General features: G+C 32.6%; 1 protein-coding gene across 23 annotated transcripts in view; it reads left to right on the top strand.

Annotated features, from left to right (window-relative positions):
- Window positions 1-23103, top strand: part of TENM3 (teneurin transmembrane protein 3) — a 660890-nt gene that overhangs the window by 394100 nt on the left and 243687 nt on the right. For 2 of the 23 annotated variants that reach the window (XM_026699670.2, XM_087936368.1), the window contains exon 1: window positions 9992-10110. The exons of 11 other annotated variants lie outside the window; for them this stretch is intronic. The gene's annotated coding sequence lies outside the window, so the exon portion shown is untranslated. Of the gene's footprint in view, window positions 1-9991; window positions 10234-23103 lie in introns of those variants that run through there. 10 more of the 23 variants (XM_087936371.1, XM_087936367.1, XM_087936375.1 and 7 more) reach the window with 8 other exon arrangements.

The raw sequence follows: 23103 nt of genomic DNA, 5'->3' as shown, positions 1-23103 counted from the left end.
TATATCCTATAGAGACCAAGGAAAATATGGAAGGGAAGGTCATGAAATAGATAAAAGGAACTGGGGTATTTTTTTTAATTTCAGAAAAGCCATATAACATTAGAAGGGGACATACTGTAGGTATACACCTCCCTAACTGAACTATAAGAAACAGGAGGAGATATAGCATAATCAGACTGGCAAGATTCTGTTATAATCACCAATCTCAATAAAAGTTGTTTCCGCCTTCCTCTTAAATTGATTTCCTGGTCTAGTCCATCTGAAATAAAATTAGTAATACAGCTAGGGGTGGGTTTCTACCGGTTCTGTCCACCTCTGTAGAACCGGTAACTCTGAAGAGCAGCAGACATAGAACTAGTTCTGTCTGCTGAAGTTTTTGCCCCCCTCCGCCCCCTCTGAGCTCTTACCTGATCTTTATTTCCTGATTTTTCAACTTCAGCTGTGAACAAGGCACAGCTGCAGTTAAAAAAACAAGAAAAGAGGGCTGTTTCAAAGGCTGCTTCTCGGCATGCAGCGTGCTAATAATAATTACAGGGAAGCTCATAAATCCCGAACCAGTAGTTACCCCTGTCGTATCCCACCCCTGAATACAGCATTATATTACTCAAAGGTACTTGAATCACAGGGATATCAGTGTTCAAAATAAGAATGTTAGGAAATCCACCATACAACACTAAAGAAGACAGACTGTTGAATCTTGAAACAGATGCATACATATTTTGAAGCAATTTTGTTAACAAGAATCCAAGCTGATATAGACCTATTTTAAAATCCCCATAATTCAAGAAGTTGTCATCAGTTTGGCAGCTGCCTGAGAGGTCTTTTGGTATTGCCAAAACTTAAAAGAAAAATGTCATAATTCAACATTTCATCATATTTCATTTTATTTATCATTTTATTTATCTAAATGTTAAATAATTTTTAAAAATAATTGAGCAAGGCCTATTAAGGAAAATATATGATGCTAGGTTCTGGCCTTCAAAGGAATATCTCCATCTCAAAGTGAAAACCTGCATTTTATTTATTTATTTGTTTGTTTATTAAATTTCTAACAAATTTGGGAACAGCAAAGATAGACAAAATGTTTTTAATATAATCTGTTGTCTATGAGTATCCCATACAGAATCTGATGGATAAATGTAGCTTCAAATATATTACAGGACAGATTCTAGGACAGAATAACCTCCCTCTCTTTATATGGAAAAGTATAAAGTATAAAGTTGTCATCATATTCTTCTAGATGAAAATAGTAGAATATTAGTGCTTATTTTGAGACAGAGAGGTATGAAAAAACAAGCCAAGATCTTTATAAATAAATATCTAGTGCTATTCCTATTAACTTATTAGGTATATATCTTTCAATATTATTTTGCAAAAATGATCATCCTGATTTTCTGGAAGTTAACAATTAGTTTTTCATCTTTGCCAAAGATAGGTGAAAACTTCAGTGTCCTTATCATGTGCCTTTATCATACAAGATTCTGCATTGTCAGTGTGTAGTATAATTGGAATTGTTCTACTGCCAGAAAAGGATAAAGACTTGGCTCAGGAAATGTTTCCACAATTAAGTAAATGTATAAATTGAAAGAAGATAGGCTAAATACATTCCACCATGAGGGTGGTGATGTAGTCTAACAAATTACCATGAATAGTATACCTAAAACTATAATACCATAGTATATAACTTTTTGGTAAACATTAACAACTTCTTATCTCTCTGGGCCAAGTTTGTCTCTCTATAGATTTTAGATTAAAAATCAACTATACAAAAGCCACATAGAAAATTCCTCTTGGAATCACTATGTTTTTTTTTCTGCCAGATAACAAAGAACAAAGCATTGGTCTAAACCTGCTCTGTACAGATTCAAGACAGTAAAAGTAAATATTTTTTGCATATAATTGATCAATTATCAATTAAGAATAATACTAAAGTTAGGAACAGTTAACTGGCTTACTATCTTCATTGTTGTAAAATAGACTGGAAATTATGTGTCTCCTTTCCTCAGGATGATGGGCTTCACTATTTATCCCCCCACCAAAAAGGGCTGCCAAAATATTCAGATGTGATTCCTTTAATGCTAGAAAAATGACCTGGCTTTTACTTCAGAGCATTAGCTATGTGATCTGGAGTTGGTGGATATTTCCATCCATCTGTTGTCATGAATTGATCATTACAGGTAATGTTGGAGTTTACCACAGCTTACATCCTTCCACAGGGAAGCAGAGCCTCCTCAATTCGCCTGTCCCAGGAACCTAATGGGTTCCTTTGTGTTTTAGAGGAAGCTTGAGGTTTTTCCTGAGGTTTTGATAATAATGTCTTGGGATTGCTTGGAATGAGACAGTGACAATCTATACAGATGCTCTCTTTGCATAGATCCCAATACCCTCCCCCCCACAAGTTTTCACAGGCAGATGAAGTGATAGAAGAGACAGATAGATCACCACTGGTAGTGAAGTAGGAATGAATGTGACCAGATGCAAGTGACAGCTTTTCCTTATGAAGTTATGACAATAAAGCTAGCTTTAAAAAAAGCTTGTACTGTATCTCTGCCTTTATTAATTCCTCCAAGTGTTGGCCAACAGGACAAGCCACTCTCTTCTTGGTCAGGAGGTACTGGTAAAGCCCTTGTAAGGGTTGCTGTGAGGACTGTTATGGACTCTTGGCTAGTAAAATCACTCAACTCTGCAAATTGCATTCCAATTCAGCAGGTCTTCTGGAGATAATTGAGATACACTCTTGTGATGTTATATGGGAAGAGTTTAAATCTGTTAATCCCAAGGAAATGGACGTGATTCTCAAAGCTGTAGGTGCAGCCATGTATGTATTAGATCCATACCCTCCTGCTTGGTTAAAACCACCAGAAAGTGGGCATTTCAGTGCACCCATGCAATGATAAATGCATCTTGTGAGATGCAATTTTGAGATGGACAATTTTATCTAGTTTCTAACCTTCCCCTTTTAGCTTGTTGCTAATCTGTAATGAGTTTCTGGTAGGAATTGTGCTCCATCATGCTCTCCTTGATCACTCACTGGCCTTCAGTATCACTATGGTATTCCTCTAGATAAGCTGAGTGGTTGGGAGTGGGACATACCAGTTCTTCTTTCTCCAAGTTGCTGTTGGTGAAAGGAAATGGTGAAATTCTAGGCTCTGCTTTCCAATATGTCTCAAGGTTCTAGCCTTCCTCCTTTTCAATATCTAGAAGCTATTGGGGAGATTTCTACTAGTACATGGTGAGGTATAAACAATATGCAGATAATGCCTAATTGTATATCTCTATCCCCAGTCATCCAAGTGAATTTATTAAGGTTCTTTCTCAATGTATAGAGGCTATAGATGAGGAAAAATAGGATGCAGTTCAACCTTGCCAACACTGAAGGATTATGAGATTTGAGCCCCCCAGATCCAGGAGTTGGAGGATTCCCTTTTTAGTACTGGATGGAATTGCACTATCCCATACAGACTTGGTGCACAATCTGGAACTACGCCTGGATGCACTTTAAAGAGCAGGAGCCTTTGTATAATTACATCAGAATAGAATGGGAATGGAATGGAATGGAATTCTTTATTGGCCAAGTATGATTGGACACATAAGGAATTTGCCTCCAGGAGTTGAACTCACAATGTTCATATAAATAGCAAGTAATCGGTCATAGGTCATAAATCATAGTTACAATGATTAATCATGTTACAAACAAACAATTGATAAGTTGTAAGAAACCAATAAGAGAAGATAGTAGAAAAGATGAGAAGATGAGAAAAGATGAGAAATGAAACCGTGCTGTGGGAATTAAGTGTACAGCAGAGTGATGGCACAAGAGAAAAGCTATGTCTATTTTTATGGCAGCAATGCTCTATAGCGGCATCCTGAGGGGAGAAATTATGTATAGAATGTGAGGGGTCTGTAGATATTTTCTCAGCCCTCTTTCTGGTTCATGCAGTATACAGAAATGGAAGGCAGGGTGGTTTTTTTCTTCAGTCCTAACTATCTGTTGAAGTCTGTATTTCCTTGTTCGGTTGCTGTGCCAAACCAGACAAATGACAGACTCAATAATTCCTCTTTAGAACTGTATCAACAGATCCTTGGACAATCTGAGCTTCTAAGTTGATGCAGTAGGAACATTCCTGTTGTGCCTTTTTAATGATGGTTCTAATGCTAGGTATCCATTTCAAGTCCGTTGAGATAATGCACTAATTATGCCCATTCCTGGAGCAAGAGACCCTGTTAATGATCACTAACATCTTATTTGCCTCCCGATTGGACTATTGCAACATGGTTTACATGGAGCCACCCTTGGGAACTTTAGTTGGTCCATAATGCAATGGCATGTATATGGCTGTAGTTCATTTTGGCTTTGCAACACTGCTACTTCATGAACTGCACTGCTTCCAATTGACTTACATGTGGATTCAGGATGCTGGAGCCTACATGGCATGGGGTAACGGTAGTAATAAATAAGATCCTTTACTTCTGCTTTAAATACACATGGCCAAATGGGCATTTGGAGTACAGTCGCTATAGTGGTTTACCATGAAAACCTGTTATAGGAATATTTTGAAATAGCTTTCCTAGGATCTGTAAAAAAATTACAGGAAAACGTGACCATATGATATAAAGCAGGGGTCTTCAAACTTGACAGCTTTAAGATTTGTGGACTTCAATTCCCAGAATGCCTCCTCCAGTCATGTTAGCTCAGGAATTCTGGGAGTTGAAGTCCACACGTCAAACTTGCCAAGTTTGAAGACGCTTGATATAAAGAAAGTGTTCATAACACTACAAAAAGCCATGTGATTTTTAAAAAAAAAAGATAATATGGAAATACAATATGAACTTGTCATTTCTCCTTCATTGTAAAAATGTTGAAGTGTTTATAGCTTTTTTTAATGCTTGGAGAGAATGGAGATTAACAGGCGAATTGATGTGAAATAATGTAAGAGCTGCCGTAAAGGCCTTTTAGCTTCTTCTATTAAACCTGACCCTTATTCTACTGCATGGATGATTGGGGTTTATTGAGATTTTTTGAACAGATAATTTTGCAGTGAATGGATTATGACTTGACAGTTGCCAGTATCGGTTTGGCCAATGCTGCTAAGAAAATTTGAGAGTGAAGGTGCAGAAAGATTTAGTATCAAGAGTATCTTTTACTCTGCCAGGTTTTGTCAATTTTAGTATGAACATGATTTTGCTCAAATTATCTAAATGAGCAGGGGCATTATTCTGAAAGCATCACCTGCTCTTTTATATTAAAATGGAGACTTAAGGGAAAAGATAACTTTACTGTTTATAGAGTCATAAAGTCCCGTGGGGTTTTTGGATTATGGCTATGTTTTGCTGACTATATTCTGATAGTGTGTTTCGCAAAACAGGCTTAGAGGAGTTTATTTGTTTTTTGTTTTGTAAAAATATTTCTTTTAGTAAGCCAGTCTTGGGTCTGAATAACAGTACGATATTGGAAAATATTCACTGTTTGGGACCATTTCATAACTAATTAGGTGACAAATAATGTAGCTTCCATCACCAAGAAGCAGCCTCTGCTAATAGATAAACTAAGGCAATTTTGAGCCGAATATTTCCAGAGGGAGTAGCTATATTATTTTTTGCAACATTTATTAATAATCTTACACAATCTCAAAGATTAACAAATTTAATATGTCAAAAAATTTGTGAATTAGGGCCATTTGGGGGTCTAAGAGAATTTAAAAAAGACTTTAATTCTAAATTAATATGTTCTTGGTGCAGCTAAGTAGTACAGCTAAGAATGATAGTTCATATGCTGACAAGAGAGGACTCACAAGATAAGAAATATCTGGGTACTTGCCTTTTTTTTTGACAGGATTGGAAGGTCAGTTTTTCCTTAAAGCAACTGACATTCTGTTTGCTTTATCCATAGATGATGAGTATATAGATTAGCTTGAAAGCATGCTTATAGTTCAAAGAGACAGACACAACTACACATCTCAAATGGAGCTCTTCAATGCTAGCTTTTCTGATCTTGAGATATAGTATCTGAATTATGATAATGAATATCTTCAGCATTGCATCTATATTTGTCTATGATAATTTCTACACAAATAGATAAGAAATTCCTTTTAAATAGTGTCAGGAGTTATAAGCGGATTGGTTGTTTAGTTTTTTTCAGAATTTAAGAAAAGATAACATGTAATTTACTGAGTGTAACACAACTCTAGCATTCCTTCCTAGAGTCAACAAAGGAGCGATAGAGATGTCTGAAGTTAATAAGTCTGTATCTGCCAAGTTAATATAGTGTTTTGAGAGAATCTTTTAATTCACAAAAAAGATTGAATAAGCAACTAATATTTTGCATATCACCTTCTTCTAGCATCCTCTTTCTTTCAAACTGTGCCTCCAGGCTTGATAGAGAGGTGCAGTTTTAAAATGCCCTTTAAAAAAAGGAAGTTGAGGCAATAGAGGTAGAAGGTAGCTGGGGAAGAAAAGTCACTAATTTACCTTCCATTTGTAAGGCAATCATTCTGTCAGAATACCTACAACATACTTAAAATTTCAAATATATATTCTAAAGTACAATTGCAAAGATAAAAGAATAAAAATAGTGCAGAAAAGAACAAAATGAACAAATGAAAAAGAAAAATATGAATAAAGAAAAACAAATATATGAAGAAATTATTTCCGCCTTCACCACAACAAATATAAACTATTTTAATTATCATCTCTTAAAATACAAGAAATGAATTCTTCTTCCCATGGCCCATCTATTTATAAACACATCCTTAAAGCCTTATTGTTCAGTCCTGATCAGCACACCTTCATTAATGTTTAGCAGTTACCAAATACTAAATACATATCTTAACCTTGCTCAAATAAACCAACCTTCTATTCCCTCCTTTTATTTTTAAGTCTTTTATCCCCTCTAATAATATTCTAGAATTTGATTTATTTTCATTTTGTCCTTTCTTACAAAATTCTTCAAAACTTTAACAAGCCCCCTTTGTAAATCCAATGTAAGAGTGTTATCTAGCTCACTTTTTTGGTTTGTTGTTTGTATGTTCTTTTTAATTATGAAGACATTAGCTGGTTTCATTTGTATGGCTACTGCAGCATTTTAAAATCCAATTACAGGTCAATCTTGGTCTTCTCTGATAAAACTTGTTCATCTTCCATAACATATTTTAAACACAGTCCTTCTACAGAGAGAGAGACTCTTAAAATTAACTTTTGGTTCCATTGTTCGAAACTATTTTCCAGTATGTTCAGTGTTAAAATATTTTGCTCCGTTATGTGTTAGTAAGTCCCATCTTGTTTTTTTTATTTTAGAAACATTTTATGTCTTTCTTTTCATAATTTTATTTTGCACATTTAATATCTCTATACCATAACTTCCTCTAATTTTCTGATATTTTCACAATATATTGCTTCATATAATTTATTTCTGTAGGTCTTTTCACGTGCCACGATCCTTTTGTCCAGGACTATAGTAGCTTTCCCAATAGCATTGAGAGTTTTCTTTCTTTGACTTTAGCAGAGCCTCCAGCCTTTACAAAATGGAGATTGTCAGAACAATGATATCTTAACACTGTTTATTCTTTAAACAAGAAAACCAGGTTTATCCTGGATCAGAATATGTTTGGGTTAATTTAAGGTATTTAAGATGCAACCATGATAAATGATCTGTGTTCTTTATTCTTATTTGCTTGAAAGTCAAAAGCAAGGAAATAAATCATTTTATCATAGTTTTTCATAATGACTAATAGTTAATTAAATTTGAGATAATTTTTAGTTTCTCTATCTCATATTTTCATGCACTGAATATTTTGGGAATTTAAGGAGATCATTGACAGTTGAAGAGATGTTGGTAAATTGTCTCTACATTGGTGATTGCCTGAATTCTGGATAGAGAATCAAAAAAGCTGTCATAGAATGTTCATAAATACATTGGTATTTATGAATCTGAGTAGTATTTTGAATTATTTGAAAATATTTCCAAATTTGGGAAATTCTTAGTAATATACACATAAAGAACAATATAAAGAACAGAAGATTTCAGAATATGAAAATATTCATTTTGAAAAAATAATTTTAAACCTTAAATGTATGAAAATTGCCCCTCAAACTCATGTGAAACCAGTGGAAAAACATAATAAAAACAAACTTAGTTTACATGTAGTAGTAAATGTTGCTTACTTGCAGAAAGTTGAGGTAAAGCTGAACCATCTAAGAAACCATATAAATTATATAATCAAGGAAAAAGGTTATAAATAAAAAGACAGGTAAATAAAGTATTTACAAATATGATAAAGCTATGATTTCCCATGTTCGTAAAAACATTTAATGATTAATTATTAATCTTCAAAAATTACTATTGATGCAGAATACAAATATTAGGAATACCAAACAATGCAGTATACATCACAGAATAAAATTATTAGATTATGAATTATGATCATTTTTTAAAAAAAAATTGAAAAGGAAAATATTTAAATGTTCCTGTTGTAAATTAGTGGCAAGAACTGTACAGCCCCCTGTTGGTTGATTTGGTGATGGTGGTGGAATAAACATAAATTGAACAATGTGCACACGTATGAACTAATTCATACACAATGTTCATGCCAATAATAGATGGGTTTCTAACTTAGGTAAAAACACTTCATATATTATGTAGGAATAATGGATAAATAACACAATTGGCCTGTTTCTCCAGAAGAATCAGGGTGCTAACTTGCAAAAATCTTTCTCCATTTAACCAGGAGATGAAACAGAACACAAGATCTGTTAATAGTCCCATCGTTTATGATTAAGATCTGGGGCTGCAGGCATTCCAAATGCAAGAGGCCTCCCCCTCTTTATTCTTCTGGATCCACAACCTTGTAACCTTCGAAAATATTTGCCATGAGCTTCCAATGGGTTTTCCTTACTTCCTGGGGATAAACTCTTCTTTTTAGCAATATTCTGGATAGTTTCAGTTTTGCATTTCATCTAAGCTCCTTAAATTTTTTTAAAATTCCAGTTCTCGGATTCTGTATTTGCAGTGCTGATAGATCTGTGTCAATCATTCTCAAGAAAATTATGCACGTATATTAAAAATGAATCCTGTTCTTTAATCCATTTTGCACTTTCTGCAAAATACTTTTATTCGGGCTACTATATTTGGTCTGCAGAAATCTGGAGGACCTGGCAAAAGAGACGGGGGGGGGTGTCCTTTTTTTTGGGGGGGGGGGATAGCTCTTTGCTGTTTGTTGGTTGTCCGGATTTCTGCAGCCAGAAATGGTAGCCTAACGTAGTAAAACCTAGATCGATGCAAATGCTTTAAGATCCGAAAGGGAAATGTTACGGATCAGATCATCAGTTTGTGATTATCACGTATCTTTAAGGTTGTTTGTGTCTCGAGTAGCGCAGAACCCGCCAGGCACGGATCTCCGAGCCTTAACGTTTGCCGACCTTCCCCTGCTCTCAGTCAAAGGAATTCTAAGGCGCCCGTTGGAAAGAATTGACTTCTTCAATTTCAGACCATCGGAGAAGATCATTCTTAACAGTCAAAAGAATTAAGTACTTTGAGAAATGCATACTCGCTTAAAAAACAACAACAACCCAAGCACCCATCTTTAGCCAGAGATTTAGTTTGCCCTCCTTTTTATTCTTTTACACTTTTTGCTCTGCCACAAGAGACGAATTTTATTTTGCCTTCCAAAGCTGTCCCCGTTCCGGCTCCTCTTTAATGCAATAGGTGCTGCTGCGATGCAGTCCTTCGGCGCGATAGCTTATCTTTGGGTCGGGGCCTCCGCCAGTCTCTGCACATCTGAAAGAAGAGGGGGGAGGTTCGTTTGGGGCGGGGGGGAGAGACGAAGAAGCCCGAGCGGCTTTGGCCGCGCTCAGAACTCCGTCCTCCTCCGGCAGTCCGAGGAAATGGGGAGAAGGAGGCGCCCCGTGGCTCGGCAAGGGTTAAGCGATGGCAACCCCGCCCCCCCCCTCCCCTGCTTGGATGTAAACAGAGCAGCCTCAGCCTATCATGTCTGATTGCTGCTCGGTGCCTGAAGAGAAAGCCAGGCTCTGTAACATGATACATTATAGACTGATTCAACTTGGAAGGGCTGCGCTCAGCTCGTCACATCCAGAAGGCGGAATCACCACGGAAAGGTGGGTGACTGAAAAGCTACCCTTCTCTGACCTTACAGCCGAGCCGGGATAAAGTGCGACTACTTACTTCCAGAAGATCCACTTAAAAACATTCAAAAACAGAAGCGCTTAGTGCTGCTGTAGGTAAATGTGCGGATTTCTCCCCCCCATCCCCTTCTCCTTTTATGTATGTTTGTTCCGATGCGGTGTTATAGAATGGGAGGAGGCTGCTCTTCGCTTGGAATCGGTGCAGAGGCAATATTAGCGTTGGAAATGAGAATGAGGTGGCTTGTTAACCCCTGAAGAGCTAGATGGAGATCTAGCAAAGGAGTAGCTTAACTTTACCTATTTCTCAACGTGCTAATAATGCTCTTGCAAAAAGCTCTCCGGTTACTTAAGTGGCTCTTTTTTTTCGTACAGCACTTTTAACATTCAAAGAATTCTTGAACGGGGGTGTGTTGCGTTAAAAAAAAAAAAAACACCAGCAAATTATTGCATCCAAGCCTTAGAATAGCACATCTAGTCTTCATCGCTTTCTGATGTAGACAAAATTGGGTCGAGTTCCTTGGGCTTTTGGACTTGATTAGTGCGAAAGTGTCGTGGCATTCTCAGAGGGTAGTAAATATTTCTAATGAAGAAATCGGCTCCGTGTAAAAATAACGGACCTCACCGTATAAGCACTGTTTAGCGTACTGCTGGTTTTTTAAAATAGTGATAATTAAAGAGAAAATATAATTAAATATATAAATCGAACTTTATAAACGCAAATATAATGTACTTTTATATAATACCGGAAAATGTTGATTTAAAAATAATTATTAAGTATTGCTAGGAAATATAGGACAGTTATTATGCTACTTGAAAGGGGGAGAAGCATATCATATTTTCCACTCCACAATTGCAAATCCAATGTTCTTATTTATAATTCTCTTTTCTTTTCTCTCATAACAGACACAGAATATGCAGACTATGTGATCCTGTCACAAAGTCATTCTGTTTATAAAGCTTAATATAATTGCATTCATTGCCCCCAAAATTGTATAGCTGTAGACTTGATCCCTTTCCACTGAAGTGGAAATACTTTCAGTAATTGAAAACAGATTCATGTCTGGAATTGTATAAACCACAGTTCTTGTTTTCAAAAATAAATCTTTTGTTCTCCACTTATGAACATTTGACTAAAGTGTTAAAAATTCATTGTTTTGTACAATCTTTATGAAAAGAGAAATATTTAAAAGAAAATATAAGAATTCATCCAATTTTGAACAGCTATTCAGTAATGATCATAAAATGTGTATTGATTTTTTTTAAAAAAAATACCTTATACTAACATCTCATGTTATATGAATTTAAAGCAGTATTTTTAATACATTTAATCATTTCCCCAATGCAAATGGAAGTACACACTGGTTTAAAAGTGGGGAACCTGTAGAGGATTTGATGGGATACTGATCTACTTCACTACAGATCTACACAGCTGCTCTTAATTAACTTTGCTTCAGTTTCCTATACATGTTCTCTTTCCAAGATGTTTTCTAGTTAGTTCAAAAATAGTTCAGTTTAAACTTTGTGGGCCTTCAGGCAAAAACTAATCCCTGCAAACTAACCTGTTCAGGAATTTGAAAAGCAGAGAACAATAGAGTTATTTTACTGCAGAACTAGAAAGAAACAAAATAAATTAATAAAATTATGTAGGAAAAGTTGCTATTTGGAAGATTCTGTACATAGCATATTACACCTAGAGTATTTTTTATGCTTATTGTATCATGGAATGAATCACTATTACTTTTTTTTACAGACAATCATAAAGGTGTATGCACATTTTTGCATTATATATAAGTGCTAATGCTTCTAAATACTGTGCAGAAATAGCACAACGTTCAGTTAATTTTGGAAAACATTTAGGTGAAAATTTTCTTCCTTCATTTTAATATATCTAAACATTCACGTTAATAAAATAATTTATATATCTATTTTATGCATTTTCCTTGTTGCAAATATTTCTAGAGAAAAATACCAGTTAATCCAAATCATTTGTAATCAGGAATAGGGGGAAGCAGCTTGTTTAGACATTTCTTTTTATCTATATCTTTGTCTCTCTCTCTCTATATATATATGTATAATAAATATGGTGGAAATTTGCATTTCCTTCAATAGAATGCTGAAGAAACAGATTCAAAAAAGGGGGATCTAAAATGAATGCATTTTACACATTGGGATAATAGCTGTCTAAATACAATGATCTGGATAATTAATGCCACATGACATATTGCATGCTTCACTCAGGTATTCATTCCTCTATAGAAGAGAATGGTTGCTAAGTATCCATCACCACTGGAAGTAATACAAAATGACAGAATTATAGATCCATATTTTTTTCATTTGTTACTGTGTAATTAGTGGAGGAAAGGTTTCAGAATTAAGAATTAAATTTTGAAATACAAATTGCTAACTCATACTTTTATATTTCTACAAACATAGCTGGTTAGTGAAACAGAATATGGCCATATTTAATAGGAACTTTGTTTTTCCCATATGAAGTGTTAATGTGAGAGAGCACAATCTACTGTAAAGATTTTCAGTTGACCTGCTTAAATCACACTGAAAAGAATGAATAGAACAACAGCAGCAGAACCCTATTTGAAAAGCCTATAAGTCTATATATTTTATTTTAGATTGGAAAGGTTAAAAATACAAATTTTTATATTGATAACAACAAGTCATATGTTGGTAATATTAATCAAAATAGTTGTTTTCCAGATCTTTTTTATTCTAAATCCCAAAAATTAGAATTTGAAATTTTTAAAAATCACTATTTAGATTGATTGATCTTTTAAATCTCATTAAAATTAAAATCTCATTTTATTAAAATGTAAATACGTAAAGTTGCACTAATTTTTTTCTGTTGGCATTCATATATTAGAAGTACATCCCTATTCTTTTGTATATGCATTCTGTTCAGAGCTGTAATTGTAGAGCTAAAGAGAAATAAATATGTGTTGCACACACGTGTACATATTTCAGTATATAAAATCCTTTAGAATTGTTGCAGAACCAATTTTATATTTTGAATTCTGTAGTTTCAAAGTGTGTACCTTCAAAGGTATATCCAAGAAAGGACAGACGTGTGTGTGTGCGTGTGTGTGTATGTATGCATTATAGGTATATGTATGTAGGTATATATTTTACACACAGGTGCACAAATATAAATTTACAATCAAGTATCATGGGAAGCCATATTCCATATTGAAAGAAACAAAATAAATTAATAAAATTATGTAGGAAAAGTTATTAGTTGGAAAAATTGCAAGATGAAGAACCAAATTGAAAATTGTTTGATAGGGTAGTGAAACCAAATGGAATAAAGCCCACTACTAAGTATAAATTAATTGTGGATCCTAAATAAATTCATAAGTATAAAGCTGCATGGATTTTAATAAATTTGATTTCTGTATCAAATGCCTTTAGGATTAGATAGTAGTTGATTCATGTGATTTCATTTTACTATATTTATAGAATAAACAGAAATTAACAAATTCATTTAAGAAAATTATGTTTGGAATGTTCATTGGCTTCACTTTTTAATGCTTTATAATTGTAAGTAATTAGAGTATTTTTTCATCTTGTATTTTTATTTAACATCTGTAACAAAATAACAGTTAGTATAACTACCACTTGTGTATGAATGAGCACAACAAACATCACAGAACAGTAAAAACTGCTTCTCAAAAAATTTTTTGAGCAATAAAAAATTAGAGTAAAAAAAGGAAATTATTTGGATAGCTATTCAGAAAAATAACTTGATTATGGACCAATTTGAATGTAAACTTGTGTCAGGCTTGCTTTGTTACAGAAAACAAGAAAATATGCTTTTACTAACAGATTTTTATTTCTCTTTTTATATCATTTTCTAATACTTTTATTGATTCCTGATTTTTAAGTAAGCGGCTTTTTCTGTTTATTGATTTTCTTTTTTGGCTTTTTCTCTCAAACTATAACTTACAATATGTTGCACCTATTTTAGGCCCAGCTTCTATTGACTGTGATTAGCTGTGCAGTTCTCAGGTTTTTGGCTATAATTCCTGAACAAACATAATTTTTTAATATACTATAGCCCTCTAAAAAGTTATAATCAGTCAAAAGGCATAGTGGAATGTTTAAAAATAAATGGGTAAAATACCAAATATCTGTATAATGTTTTATTTTGTTTTTTGTAGATTAGATGTGAACCTATTAAAGGATTAGGATGTGTTTAAAACTATTTTAGTTCTCTAAATGGACATAAAATAAAATAAAATTACAAGATTTACTGAATTTTGAACATAGTTTAATAACTGTTAAAGGGGAGAATTGTTAAGTGTTACAAATTGGTTCATTTTTTTAATTAAAAGGGAAGAATAATTTCATTGAGTCTTCATTTTATATGATAAAATAAGTTATACAGAAGCTTCAAGATAGGCTTAGAATGTGCTGCTTTATACAGATTACTACATTAAATTCTTGAACAGTTGTTATACAATACTATTAAAGTACCTCAAAATAAGTAGTATTTTATACTGCTATTTCTAATATGCTATAACTTTTATTAAATATATTCACTTTTAGTCGTAAACCATTATTTCCTGGGAACTGTAAAACATAGCTGAGAACATTTTTAATAGTTCTCTTTAAATAAAATGAAAGTACCTTATGAGACAAAGTTAACATTATTAAGGCATTTCATTAATTTGGTGCCTAAATATTATACTGTCCATTATTGCAAAACACACAACAATGTGCCCTGAAAAGTTTGTCTTTCAGTTTTTGTGATAGTAAAGCTAGCATATCTCATTAATTCTGAAAGACCAAAGTGGTTAAACAAGTTGTTTAAATTTATGATGAGACTCAATGCAAATGCAAGTGAGGTAAATAAATAAATAAGCAGAAGAGTGATTGGTGAAGATAAACTTTGTATGGCTTTTTATTGTAGTTCCATTAGGCCTGTGTTATCACTGTCATAGAATTCAACTTGTTGTTTTAGTGTTTTATTCCTCTTAGTCATAATTAATTAATCAGAAATTGAAAGTAGGAGTAGATATTTTCTTTCTATGCTTTATTACTTGAAGATGTTCTCAACAAATGATTTTCTTTAACTTTTCAATCTGAGACCAGTTGATCAGTTTATATCTGCTCAAAGTATCTTTCTTTTAAAGATGACAATTCCTTATCATATACTTACTGCCATTTTCCATATGTGGAAAAGATAAAGAGAACATTAGCTGTTTTGGTTACCTATGTAAGATTTTTATTTTCAAACATGAAAGTATGCTTACTTGGAGATTATTCAAGTTAATATTGTATGAGTATTAAAATGAAGCTATTCCTATTTAATAATATTTAAAAGCAATATTTAAATACATATTGTATTTGCATTGTACATATACATGATACATTCTGGCACTTTGCAAGTTAAACGTAACAGATTTAACTAATCTCTTTCCAAATTTCAGAAACTATTTGGGCATTTTTGTGAACTTTAGATTCACAAACCATGTTTAGTCAACTGACAGGTAAAATTCTCTTTAAAACCTTAACTGACTTGATTTTTCAGATATCTAAACAGTAAGTATTATAGTAAGTACTATAGTATCTCAGCTTTCAGGAGTATATTTAAATAATTTATTAAATGAATATGACCCAGTTCTTAAGAACTTGTACTGTTAGGTGCAGTTGTTACACACATATAAAGTAGATGGTTTTTTTATCTTCAATATTGAATAAACTACAGTTGAATTATTTAAATTAAAAACATACAATGTAACAATATTGAACAGAATGTAACATAGATAAAATTATTTTATGAAATAATCCAGATTTTTTTCCAATCATAAAAATATCCCATTATGAACAGAGATTATTGGAACCACTTCCATTTTTTATACTGAAAAATGTTCCACTTTTTATAAGAAAAATTCTTATCACTAATTAAATGTATTTCTTAACTCTGTTAATTACCTAAAGCATTGGGCTTTATATGGCTGTTTAAAAGCTTTGGATACAGACCTTGAAACCCCTCTCAATATTGTCCAGATAATAATTTTTTTTAATTTAATAGATTGGAGAAAATGTACATACTAGTAATTAGTAATATTTATGTTAATGATTATTTTTAGTTATCCTAATCTTGCTTACCTTTGATAGAGCAATTTCTAAGATAGTGCAAAAGTCTAAAAGTACATCTCCATCAGAAAAATGTTGTATAAACTGAATCAGACTAAAATGAGATGCTCCCATTAGTATCCTAGGTATATGGTTGATATTCAGTCTCCATTTTAATCCATAAAAAATGAAATCCTCCATTGGAGAAGCTCTCTTCAAAAGACTTTTACAGAGAGTGCTATATTATGGATTTAATAGACAGAAGTACCATTCATATACTAATAACTGTGCTAATACCATTTTATAAAGAAAATTCAGCAAGAGCAGCAGCAACAACAAAATTCCTGACTTTTTGACATTTTCTGCTGAGCTGTAGACTTTCCAGAATAATATTGTTCAATAACAGCATCAATATATCACATGGGGAGTAATAAGTTTCAGTAAAACATTAAAATACGTTAAAGGATTGTTATACAAATGTTAGTATATAAACAATTACTGTACATCCCTGCTTCCTATCACTTTTGGTTGAATTATGTATGTTTCATATTTTGAGCTGGCTCTTTGGGGGTAATTTTGTTCATATTTGATATGCTAATAGAGGAGGAACAGCTTAAATATTTAAGCTAAAATTAGCTTAAATATTGTAGATAATTATAAAAGAAGTAAGTGATAATTTAATGCAGATAGAAGGCATATTAGTAGACCATTCAATGTGTGACATATATATGTGATAAAGGTGTTTTTTTTCCAGCAATTCAGTATTGAAACTTGAAGAAAAATATGTCTAAATATAAATACAAAACAAGCTGATGTAAATTAAAAACAGATGCAGATATGTTTTAAAAATAAAAGAAGCAATAAAATAATAGTAATGAAAAGTAATAAATTAATATATTAACATTAGGAATACTCTCGAGGTCAATATGAGGGAAAGAAGCTAAAATTATTTAGGAATTAAAAGTAAATTATTAGAAAAAATATTTAAAAGCTGAGTTGGTCATCACAGTTATATTTTAAAGCAGTATAGTTAGGAAATTACTGAAAGAAACTTGCAATGGTACAAGAAGTTGTAGAAAATTCCATTTTTAAAACGTTATTGTTAGATAGTGAGAGTTGTCTCAAGGGAATTGGAGTATGAAGGCTTTGAAGATTGCACAGTGCAGTGTACTGAGAATGAGGAATAAGCCCCCCCCTCAAAATAGGTCTTTTCGTATCTGCATAATTAGCATGCCATAATCCTACACACACACACACACATAATATTGAAGCTCATGGATTAAGCTCTTTGAGCATACATTAGAATTGAAACGAACATTAAAAACAATAAGATGGAATAGAATTATTAACATACATAAGATTTTTTTCAAAGTGCCATTAATTGTACTGATCACAGTAAGCAATTGATGCTTCCCAGAAATTTAGATGGATGTTTTTAAGCAATCCTATGTATAGTTAAATGTATTCTACTGATTGTGTGCAGCATAAAATTGTGAGCATAGGTTTTTATAGGAGAGCTGTGTAGGCAAAAATCAGGAACTTTGTAGCACCCTTTTAAATTAACAATTTTAATAAAAGAGCTAAAATTTTGTCTCATAAAAGCTTGTGCTGTTTGATGACATTTGTTAATTTGGAGAGGGGCCATTAATCTTCTGATTTTTAAATGTATGTTTAAGTGTATATCTGTCTTAGTTTTGCCAAACCTATTATTCTAAAAATTGTCCTTTTAAAATTAACAATGTAGAAATGGTCCATGTGTTTTACTAGTAAAAAATATTATTTACTGATACATTATGATTTTTGTCTGTGTAGATCATGTATGGAATTCTGTTTTCTTATAATTCTTACCAAGGATCATTGTGAAATCTTGTAACAAACAGTAGTACAGTTGAAGTGTGTGTGTTTTATGAAAGTGAAAGTACAGACCAAAAATTATGGAGTAAAAAAAGTATAGACCTTATATTACTGCTTCTAGAATGTCAAATGATATATGTCTTCATTCTGTAGTTTCTTTTCGGCAGTAAGTTGAATTTAGGTCAGAGGATCTTTTTTAAAAAGGATCATTTTGAAAAACTTACTTGGGATATTGGTATTGCTTAGAGTTCTGTTATTAGTAATCTAAAGTTCTATAATTAGTGAGTACATTTATTTGTCATTAGAGAGTATGTCTAATTAAATGTAACGTAACAAGAAAGTTGTCTTGCTCAAACATATTCAAAATTCAGTCTCCAATTCTAATATAATGTTAGCAGTAATGAAGTTTTTGTTCCTGTATACAAATTTTGAATGAATGCTATGAGGGATTTTTTCCCATAAATTTAGTTATCAATATTCTAATATAGTAAAATTAAATTAGATTTGTTAGATCAAAATTATTATTAGTCATTGAACAGAGTAATGAATATTTTTTCGATCCTCACCCGTTCATGGCTGACCCATCTTTCCGAGGTGGGTAAAATAGGGTTGGGAGCAATAGTCTTAACTCTGTAAACCGCTTTGAGAGGGCTATAAAGCACTACGAAGTGGTATATAAGTCTTAAGTGCTATTGCTACTTATCTGGTATATGTATATGTACATACGTATGTGTTGTATATGTGTTTGTTTAAGTAACTGGTAACAGACTTATTTGAACAATGTTATAGTTCACAAGCCTGTATTTTCCTGAATGCATTTTTGTATCTAACTGAAAAAAAAAATAGTAAAAGATCCCTTTTGGTAGACACCTTAAGAGCCTCAAATAATTATTTTCTAAGGCAATTCTAGGTCATGCTTGCTAAATTAGTTCAGATTTTGTTGGGTGAAACAAGCCATATAATTAGTATTTTGCTTTTGAGGAAGTACATCCCAAAGTTTAAAGATGCTAAAGGTCAGAATACCGTCGTTTTTGTACAATGATAAAACATTAATAAGTTTCCTTGTTAACTTTTATTTCTAAGTAGTCTTTTATTCAAAATTTTATATGTGGGTAAAATCTAACAATGATCAAACAGAAACTCTTTTTTCACCTCCAAATGCTCTTACAACTCTTTTGTACAAGCTTCTCAATCATCTGCTAATTTCTTTCTGTGCTCCTGCAATTTATTTGCACTTTAGAGACAGTAGACTAAGTACAATTCAGCTGGCGGGGGAGCGGGGAGAGTTTATTTACTTACTGGTTTTCTTGTTATCTTTTATGTACTTAGATCTTGCTTTCAAAAGTTTTTCAGGATCACGCTTTTTATTTCTAGCAAGATGAATGTGAGTCTCCTATAATTTTACTTCTTGTTTGTTCAAGAGTTATATCCTTAACAATGCTTTTCACTGAATGCTGCCTGAGTTTTCTGTATGTGGCATTTATTCTGAAGCTGCAAGGAAAGTTTGTGTGCTGTAGTTGCACACATGCATGGAAAAAAATGAGACAGCTTTCAAAACTTACAAAGGAGGCTTGTGAGAGACATAGCTGTTTTAATGCTTCAAAAATAAATGATTTGTTGTTGCTAATGTATTTGAGGACCTTTTTAAAATACTTTCCACAGCCTGCATTGATTAAAAAATGTCTTTAAACTTTACAGGTACTAGACTTGAATTTTACTTTTTGTAAAATGTATTCAATTTTTTTAACCTGTGATAGTAAATTAGTTTTATATAACATTATTATAGTGAGCATATAAAAAGTAATTATCTACTTTCTACAATTTTTAGATGACATAAAACTATATCTCTATCCTTTGAAACAATTCCTAGCTCTTATATAATGTTGAAGTATTTTGTCAATAATTCGCTGGAAAACTGAATGAGAAAATCCTTCTTAGAGGATTGTTTCATCCTGTTTGTTATGGTTGTCAAAACATTAGAGGCAAAGAAAACTTAGATCTTGCTAGAAGAGAATTTAAAGATTAAAAGAGAAAGAAAAGTATCTCTTCATCAGCAGAGAATCACTTTTACTTTGGAAGCTTCTTAGCTTTTGAAATAGAAATAAATTTGACTGTGTTTACACTAAATCCAGTCTTTGTATATCTTTTTTTGTACTGGGCATCAAATCTGTAGAGAACCTCTGCTGGGGTGGGTATTTTCCTTCATATTGGTTTCATTAGAATAACAATTTAAACAAGACAAATCACTAATTGGGAGGGAAAGATATTAGATTTTGCCCAGCCATTAACGAGTTAATAAAGCATGAGAAATTGTGATCTCCCATATAGATTATCAATGTCAGGACTCCAACAAATCCACCTCCATTCAAATCATAAGAATACTCCTTTGGTATTTTTAGCTGCCAATCAATTTGTTTTGGCTACCTTGTGCTTTTCCCCACAAAAAGATCAATGCATAGTTTGAATCAAAACAGTAGTTGATTTTTTAATGTAATGTAATTTTAATTTAATTAAAATTAAATAGTTGACCTAAATATTGTTGACATAACCTATTTGTCATAAGGAGCTCAAAGTGGTATGTAAGTTAGTCCTCAACTTACAACCAAAATTCAGCTTAAAATGTCTTGTGCTAAGTGAGAGGTTGAGTTTTGTTCCATTTTACAATCTATCTTGCCATATTTGTTAAGTAAATCTCCGCAGTTGTTAAGTTAGTAACATGGTTAAGTGAATCCGACTTCCCCGTTGACTTTCTTTGTCAGAAGGTTGAAAAAGTTGATCACATGACTCTGGAACAATGAAATTGTCAAAAATATGAGTCAGTTACAAATGTCTGAATATGATGCTGCAATGTTGTAAATTGAAAAATGGTCAGAAGTCACTTTTTTCAGTGCCGTTGTAACTTTGAACAGTCAATAAACAAACTGTTATAAGTCAGGGACTATCTCTATTGTCTTCTTTCTCCAAACATGAGTTAGGTTTGGTTGAGAGCATGATTAACTTAAAAGTGAGCTTTTTTTTGTCTAAATGGCAAAAGTTTTTGATCACAAATGGGATAAATAACATTGGCTATGGCTTATAAAGAAAATCTTTATAATATGTTTTACAGGTGGCATCTTCCACCAGCAAGGCTTTCTAAAATGTTTAAAAATATATCTCCAAATTGTTGGAAGTGTAAAGATGTACCAGGGACATTTTTTCCATGTAGTGGACTTGCAGTGCTACAAAAAAATATTGGAGACTGATTCAAACATGGATAGAATAAATAGTGGGAGAGTGTATTCCATTTAAACTGGATTTTTTTCTCCTTGGTATAATATCAGAAAAATTAAAGAAGGAAATAATGTATCTAATAGTACATGTATTGACGGTGGCTTAAATATTATTTGCACAATTTTGGAAAAATGAAATAATACCTTCAGAAACAGAAATAATAAGAAAAATTATGGCATATACAGAATCAGATAGGCTAGCTTTAGAAATAAAAGATAAAGGAGACTCTAAATATTGTAAAACTTGGAATAAATTTTATCAGTGGTTATATAGTTGAAGACAAGGTCAAAATATTAGTAGTTATGATTAGATTAATTAGTAATTAATATATTAAATAAGATTATAAATGATGAAGTAAAATGTATATATGTATAATGAGGATAAGTTGGATGTATTGTGTTGTATTCTCATGATTAAAATTAAAAATATTTTTTTTAAAACAGTGAGCTTTTAGAATGAGGGTGGGTTTGATCCCGGGTCTTCCTGCTCCTACTCTAATATCTTATCCCTTAAATAATAATGCATGAAAATAATAGGGAATGTAAATGTCTATGTTTAAAATAAATGAATTTTAGGAAAGCTTTCCCCCCCAATTTACTTTGATTATAGGTAGGAATTTTACTTTACATTCTGTGAAAAGGTTTAGTTTTTTAATGTTAATATCTGTTTGTGTCACAATATTGTCTAGCATAGAATTTATTTGAAAAGGTGAAAAAATATTCTCAGATTACTGCTAAAGCAGCATTATATAGAACTCTTTATTGTTCATTAACTTTGTAATAGGCACCAACCTTTATGAATTTGCTTTCTATAGTTGCAAAAAATTGGGAAGAATCTGGCAACATTTCTTTAGACTAACAAATATTATTGTTCATGCTTCTCAAGAATAAGCTGTAACTCACAATTGTTGATTTTTAACAAAAAAAAAAATTCCTAAAAAAGTGCTACCGCATTGTTTTCTGACATAAAAGTTTGTTTGGGAATTGTGGAATAGATACAAAAGTGCCCAACCTCCAGTCTGCAGACTGATACCAGTCCACAGCCTGTTGGGCCCTGGGTCATGCAAGCGACGAGCTCGCAAAGTTTCATTTGCGCATGCACTTGATGTAATTTTCACACAAGAAACCATCTCCCCCCCACACACACACACATACCATTGCTAGTCCATGGAGCCAGAGAGGTTGGGGACTGCTATTCTACACAAAAGCCTTAAATGTGTTCTTATGACAAATTTGCTTATAATTAACTGAATTATGATTTAATTACTTCAATTTTCTAGGTTTATATGACATGAACCATAAATGAACCACAGAGGCCATTGTCATACAAGACAATAGGCTGATATGTAATTGGATAGCTTATGGATCACTGTACTGTGAAAATATATTAATTCAGCTTAGCTTTATAATTTGAAGGTTTTTTTTTAACAGTAATAGTACCTCACTAGTTCTTGAGAATTCATAACATAAGAAAATCTGCAACCAAAGAAAGCCACTATCTCCTTGTCTTTCCTTCCAAAAGTGAAAGAATTTTAGTTTCCCAGATTGCTTAAGCAATGGTAGATTTATTGAATGGTAGATCATGATAGTTTCATGTTGACATAGACTGTAATAATTTTTAAATGATTTGTTTTTTAAGCCTTTACATTTATTTAGAGTGATTTACATAAAGACTTGTGATTCTTATTTAAAGTTCAGAGTGGCTATGCAAATCCTTTAAAAAAGGTGCTTTGCAACATGAAAACGAGTCACA

This window comes from Pseudonaja textilis, chromosome 6, assembly GCF_049901715.1.
Source record: "Pseudonaja textilis isolate UNSWEBS1 chromosome 6, rPseTex1.2, whole genome shotgun sequence".
Taxonomy (NCBI): Eukaryota; Metazoa; Chordata; class Lepidosauria; order Squamata; family Elapidae; genus Pseudonaja; species Pseudonaja textilis.
This window is presented reverse-complemented; position numbering and strand designations above follow the sequence as displayed.